We start from the raw sequence: 7,913 nt of genomic DNA on the forward strand, positions 1-7,913 counted from the left end.
ATATATTTTAAACTTCAAAATATTCTTTTTACTTGGAAATAAATAGAAAAATGTCTATATTTATTGAAATTTCATCAAGACTTAAATGTTAATTATAAAGTTATATGAAAAATTAATAAAATATTTAAGATAGTGTTAAGATGCATTAATTTTTTAAAAAACTAAAATGTTACTAAAATTATAATTTTAAATATGATGTCATAATTTCTAAAAACATTTGTAAGAAAGATTGTGAGTTTGACACATAGAAAATTTTCTACAAAAATCTTCTAGAAACAATTCTCTTTTATTTATATAAGAGATATACAAAATTAAAAATATAATAGTTTAACTTTGGATATACGTAGGATTCCCTACAAGTACATTAAACTAAATAAAAACTTTATATACACATAATTATAAGAAAAAATAAAAAAATCAAATCCCATATCAAAATTAAAGCACGTACATTAAAAAAAAATAACATAATCAAATCTCATACCAAAACTAAAACAGGTATAAACTTAACATATATTTCTAAATTTGGAAAGTATTTATTTATCAAAAATTTGTGTTTTTATCATTTTTCTTATTCCAAGTAATTTTTTTATTCGATGGGTGAGAAACCATTTTCTGGGTTTTTAATATTAAAAATATTTACAATCTTTACCTTTTTTTCAACTTTTTTACCACGCGCACATCGTGCGGGTAAAAGACCTAGTAATATATATATATATACTAGATTTTTTACCCGCACAATGTGCGGTTATTTAAAACAATCATTTAACAAAGTTTTAATTAATATTCTTTCTTTTGTAAATATAAGAATAAAGATAAAACAATGTGAAAATGTGATAATATTTAATCACATGAATAAAATTATCGATAATAATTCTTTTCATAATAAATAATATAATAGTATTAATAATATTATATTGAATATTGAATTGTATAATTGTAATTGTGATTATAAATATAAGATTTGCTAATATTGATGGAAGATTAATATTGTTTTTTCGAATTTAATTTCTATAAATATAACTAGAAATATAAAATATTGATAAATTATGTATGAGATGTCATATAGGATAAATTTTATGTGGCAAATTTTTAAAATAGGCTTAATTTTGAAGAATGGTTAAGTACTCTTTGCATGGCTGTTAATAAATGTTGATGATAATTAAATGTCAATAAAAATATGTATAGTTAACTGTTTTTATAATTATAATTTTTACATTTCACTAAAGGAATGCATTTTATTTAACTCACCAAATAACTTATAATTTATAATAAAAATTAGAGGGAAAAGGATTAAATAAGTACAAATAAACCATGTCAGAATTAAGAATACAATCTAACGTAAAAATCAAAGAAAATAGGAAACACGAAATATGATGAAAAGTTTTGTGAAATACTCTTTATAGTAAAAAAAAAAAAAAGGGTTTTGCTAAATGAAGCCCTAAGGGCTTTCGCTAAACTGCATTAATTAGTTGTACACTTATCATAAATTCAGAGGGTGGAGTTTTAATATGAAAATGTATAATCTTTTTATGCACGTTAAGTGAAGCCCTAAGGGCTTTGTTTAGCATTTTCCTAAAAAAATATTATAATTTTAAGTTTCCAAGGGACTTGGAGAATTTTTTTATCTAGAAAAAAGTAATTATGAATCGCCACTCATACTTCAAGAAATATTAAGTGAAATGGTATACAAATGTAATGTCTTTTAACGGGCAAGTATGTAGCATAATCAAGATGCTAGTAAACCAAGAAAAGTTAGAATCAAAATTTAAGCATAACACCATCAATATATATTTCAAACATAAATATTATATTTTCAGATTGGCAATTGGAACTAAAAAATGAAAAAACTATCTTGGAGTCTATAACTAAATTTAATAAATTCTTTTTATATTAATGTTAAAAATTTTGCCTTAAAAGAAATTTACGTAAGGTTTTGAAAGTTAATTTGCCTAATATTCAAAACTTATTTTTCAAATATCTCATTTTATCTTTTCCTAAAATTAATTGACTTGAAGTAAATGATTTTTTGGTATAATAATTTTGTAATATATAGTTTTTACTTAATTGTAAAAAAAATATGGAGATGCCTCATAGGTTATAATCTTATGTGTCAATATTATAAAATAGGTTTAAGTTTTTAGATGCTCTAAAATCGTTCGGATTACTACTGTGTCGGAACATTATCTTTTTCCTACATGGCGTTCCTACGTTGTTAGTTTCTCAGAAGTTAACACATAAGCGATCACCTATGCATTTGCTTAAAACGAAATGAATAAATAAAAAACCTTAAACTAGGACTCGAATCCGCGATGCTTCACACACATAATTAAAACATTTGCCACTTCGTCTACAAAGTCATCAGTATTTGATTTTCAAAACCAAAAACTAAATATCAACAATTATTTAATTTTATATATTAAAATCACATAAATAGATTAATAAGAATTCATCACAAATATATTTTATTGACATATTTCAAATTCATAAAAATTTCTGTACTTTAAAGATTTTGTCAAGTTTTCAATAACAGAATAATCATGAATCTTAATACTTTTTATAACTTTCGAAATATAAAATTTCTTATTTATATTCAAATTTTAATTTCTGATACAAATTTATTGCATGATGTATAACGGTTTTAAAACAATGTTCGGATAAACATGATATTTTATACGTTTATATAAATTAAATTGTGAATAAAAATCCTCCACAATAATATTGAATATTTCATCTTAAAAGTAAATATGTGTCTGTTATATACCTAAATTTGAAGATAAAATCTCTCATATACGAAATTTTTAAATTTTATTTTATAATGAATAAATGATTATATTCTCATCTCTCTTTTATAATTGTATAATACGTGAGCAATTATTAATCTAGAAATATATATTTTATTTAACTATATTATATTATATGAATTTATGTTTAATTTTATAACTAAATTTAACCCCGTATATAAAAAAAAGGTTGTCAAAATAAAAGCTCATTAATATTATAAGTATCATCAAATTTTTAATAATCAGTGAGCAAATTCGATAAATACATTGCCATAACCATGTCCGCTTAGTCGCTTACAGGCCCGTTCGCAATTCCGCCTCTTCCAATCCAACACTTTTTAGCAAAACATGTTATTATGTGTAGATAATCAAGATGATAATTTTTGATGCTCTTTTTATTTTTCTTTGTGTAGTCGTCGTTTTTGTTATCGTTTGATTCAAGTTATCATATGTTATACAAAAAGGATGGATTATCTAAAAAAAAGTTATTAGATTGTGTGTAAACACATAGAAGTGTGTAACCTCCCTAACAAGTTTATTATATAACATAGTAGGATGTTTAAAACTGTTTATAAATGTATCTAAAACATGTAATTTATAATGTATTCGTTTTAGCTTGTAAATTGTTAACCACCATGACTATTAGTTGTTTTGGTTACATAAAGAGTAGCCGCGAAAAAATGTTGTCTTAGTTTGAGTTGAATTTATGTTTCTATATATTCAATGTTTAGTTCTTTGAGGGTGACCCAACAGTGACCGGATGGAACATCGTCCCGCCCTATAGGTACATATGGGGTGGGGAGTAAAGTGGTGATAGTGGTATCCGGTTTCTTTCCCACCCTTTTACCTTATTTGTTTTATCATTTTCTTGGTTTTTTTACTTCGTGTTTTGTTGACATTTTACTTCAATTTCACAAAAATAATGTCCGTTCTTCAATAAAAGTTGCTTTTTAATATTGAGTTTTTTTTTGAGTTATTTGTTAAATTTAAGCATAACACCATCAATATATATAAAAAAAAATTTCAAACATAAATATTATATTTTCAGATTGACAATTGAAACTAAAAAATGAAAAAACTATCTTGGATTCTATAACTAAATTTAATAAATTCTTTTTATATTAATGTAAAAAATTTTGCCTTAAAAGAAATTTACGTAAGGTTTTGAAAGTTAATTTGCCTAATATTCAAAACTTATTTTTCAAAGATCTCATTATATCTTTTCCTAAAATTAATTGCCTTGAAGTAAATGAGTTTTTGGTATAATAATTTTGTAATATATAGTTTTTACTTAATTGTAAAAAAATTATGGATATGTCACATAGGTTATAATTCTATGTGTCAATATTATAAAATAGTTTTAAGTTTTTAGATGTTCTAAAATCGTTCGGATTACTACTGTTTTAATATTTATATAGATACAACTCATTTAAATCTAATGATCGAAAAAAAACGCATCTAAAGTTGGGAATAATATATATATATATATAACTCATTTAAATCTAATGATCGAAAAAAAGAAACGCATCTAAAATTGGGAACCCAATTCGACGTTTTGGGCAGGTATAAGGTCTCGGGCTTGGTATGAAATAATTATATTTTTTTTTGTTTCCGGGTTTGGTCCGATAACAGTTTTAGATGCAGAATTGTATATCCGGTGCGTATGTCAAAAATCGTCCTAAATCCATATACCCGATTTATATATATATTATATTAAGTAAGAATAATACGAGTATATGTATTCTGATTAAATGTATTAATTAAATGTTACTAAGTAAAATTTTCAAAAAAGACCGTTGACAAAAAAAGCATATCTCTTACAAAACTGCTCGTAATTAACTATAGTAGTTCATACAATTAGTGACAGGCTAATCAAGAGTTATATCAGTTATAACTTTAAATTCATTCAAATATATAGTAAATTAATGTTACCTACGTATATATCTACATTTACAAAAATTTAGCATGTACTAATTAGTGGCAGACTACTGGACTTCTATAGTGCATAAACATAATTAAAAAATGTATATAATTAAAAATAAATGGATCCTTATTACCCGTCGAGAAATCTGTAACCGGCAGTTAATAAATAAATGGGATCTGTCGGATCTGGGTTTAGGACGAGAAATTTTAACGGGGCCGATATCTGGGAGACCTAAACCAAACCTTGCCATCCCTGTTTACACAACCTTTGACACTAAGCATTTTACTTTTAATAATTATACCGAATCTTAGTTATAAAACGTTGCATTAGTTATCCCCTCAATAATTATGCTTTTTCAACTCCTTTGCAGTCTGCATAAAAAATAGACTATATACAACATTATAAACATTTAGTTCGTTCCATTTTTTTCAACTAAGTTGTTGATAATCTCGGGATGTTCATCCTTTTTATTCACTATTTTACATCTCTAATTGAAATACCAATAATATCGATTTAAAATACCTATGATACGCTTAATAAAGTTAATCCACAACATCTACCATTAACTATTAAATAACTACATTACACATTTTTACATCAAATACTTCTATATTAATAACCACACGGTGGCTACTGCTGTCGTCATCCACATCGTCATCGCCGCACCACGTGAGGATATCACTGGCTAGTAATAATAGAATCTCTTAGCCTTGTAAAGACCAGCACGAAAGGGTTCATTTTAGGACGTCTCCGCGGTGTTCGCGGCGAGCCTCCAACAACGGCTTCATACCGAACTTTGACAATAAAGGGTTTTCACCTCGATAATCGATAGTAACACTTGGCTATTATTTTAAGGGCTCTTAGACGGGCCAAAAACGTTCGGTTTTTAAGGGCCCATAAGGCTTAAACCTTTAGGTCTCATTGTTTTAAGCCCATGAAAAAGTTAAATCACACCGAATGGTTTGCTTGAAATTTTGAAATCTCTAAATGTTAATACTCGTAGCAATGTAATTCTTTTTGCTATGTTTTTCATATAGATCATTTTTCCGATTTTCAATTCATATTATAGTCGATGTCTATATTATGTTTTTGTTTAGGATGTGATTGGTAGTACTATGTGAGTATGTGACTATGTGAGCTTAAATCTTCTTTTTTTTCCCAGAACAACGAATTAGTAGTTAGCATTTGAGACACCACAATGATATCTAAATGGCTAGTAGTGAAACTTGAACCACACATGCCCGATGGAAACCTAGGACTTTCGAAAACCCCTCTAATAATCCACTCATAAAATAGTAGAAATTAGGATTCGAACCTTGGCGAATTTTCACAAGTTCTAAGACTTTACATTACATGAATGTCTAGGATAGAACCTAATACTTTCAAGAAACCCCCCAATAATCTACCGATAAATGTGAAAAGTGAGACTCGAATGCAGGTGAATGCCCTAAAACCAAATATCTTACCAATGGGTCACCAATCTCATTGGTTTAAATTGCTACTTAGATTAGTTAAGCAATGAATTATATGGTGTTTTAGAAATTTTATAAATGTTACAATACTTTATTATTGCACATATTTATTATTGACGTCTATATTTAAGTTGTCGACTATAAGAAAAGGTTCATCTGAGAACTATATGAATTGAAAGAACCATGATGAGAACTTTCATATTATAACTTGATGTTTATATATGAATGGTATATGTAAACATATTTGTTCACATATGAACTCTCAAGTTATACTTAGAATTACCAATGTGTATATATAAATAGTTTCCACATAAAACTTAATTACCCATCAACTATAATTTCAAGGGTTGTTGTCACGTGCTTGTGAATTTTGGCTCCTCTGTTGGAACCACGTTAGTGTGACCGTCACTGATCATGTGTCATTCCTGATATGACAATTGACGATAACTGAAATCCCTATGTCTAAGTAAATATATGATGGACGTATTTACTCTTAGAGACGTAGTATAGGGTTTCCCATTAGGTGATTGTAACTAAGAGAACTAATGGTACACACATTAAACACCAGAAGGGTTGAATGTGTAAATACTAAAGGGTTGAATGTATAATTACTCTCATTTTCGTGTGTGTATTCCTCTCTAATTCGTGCATCATGTTCCAGCCGAATTTATCATCCCATTATTACTCAATCACCTTATTATGGGAACCTGAAATCAATAGCAATTATGCTTTAAGCTCTTACAGGTTCCACAGGACGATTGGGAATGTTTTATCACTTGAATCGAATCATGTTTATTCCAACATGTGGTATCAGAGGCTCGTTACGAACAATAAGTCGTGATTCGGTTCGTGCGAACTAAAAATCTCCAGCGCGAGGATGACGTCATCATGGCTTCTGCAGTTCCTCGCGCTTAAGTCATCACGAATTCGCGCTTACGTCATCGCGAACTTATGCTTATGTCACCACGAACTTCAGCTTAATTTCATACACTACTTACTGAAAAACTCGTGCTTACGTCATCACGAGTTTATGACTTCTTCGTGCTGACATCATCACGGATTTATGACATCTTCGTGCTTACTGCTCACGACTTACATGATGTTTACGTGCGTATGTCATCACGACTTACTGATGTCCTCGTGCTTACATTATCATGAACTATTAGATGACTTCGTGCTTATGTTATCACGAGTTATTACTTAAGTTCGTATTATACTGAAGATGATTTTAGCTGATGAATGAGTTCGTGCTTACTGTTTTACCCTATAATTTTGTTGCTGAATTTGTCTCTAATTTTTCAAAAAATAATTTTTTCTGAGACATTTTTGCCATAGCACTTTAAGGGTGAAAATTTCTGGTCGTGCCGCCGCCCCTTGGACCCCGCTTCCAGGGGCGTTGCCCCTTGACCCCTGTAATGTTTGGGGGCTTCGCACTAATGTACATGGTTTCATCATTTGTGCCCAAAGGTCAAATGTTATTCTCATGGTGCGTTCTTTTCATTTTGGCATAATGAACACTTAGTATATTGATTCTGCCCAAAGGTGATTCAATATTCTTTGTGTGCTAAAAAGGATTATCTTCATGCATAATATACACGATTCTTGATTTTGTGCCCAAAGGTCAAAAGATAAGCGTTGTGTTGAATGACCCTAATGCTCATTTGTACTTAGATATTAGTTACTTCTGCTCAAAGGTGATGTAAATTCTAAGTAGAGCCTTATGTTAACTTATTGTTT

This window comes from Erigeron canadensis, chromosome 8, assembly GCF_010389155.1.
Source record: "Erigeron canadensis isolate Cc75 chromosome 8, C_canadensis_v1, whole genome shotgun sequence".
In the NCBI taxonomy this organism is placed as follows: Eukaryota; Viridiplantae; Streptophyta; class Magnoliopsida; order Asterales; family Asteraceae; genus Erigeron; species Erigeron canadensis.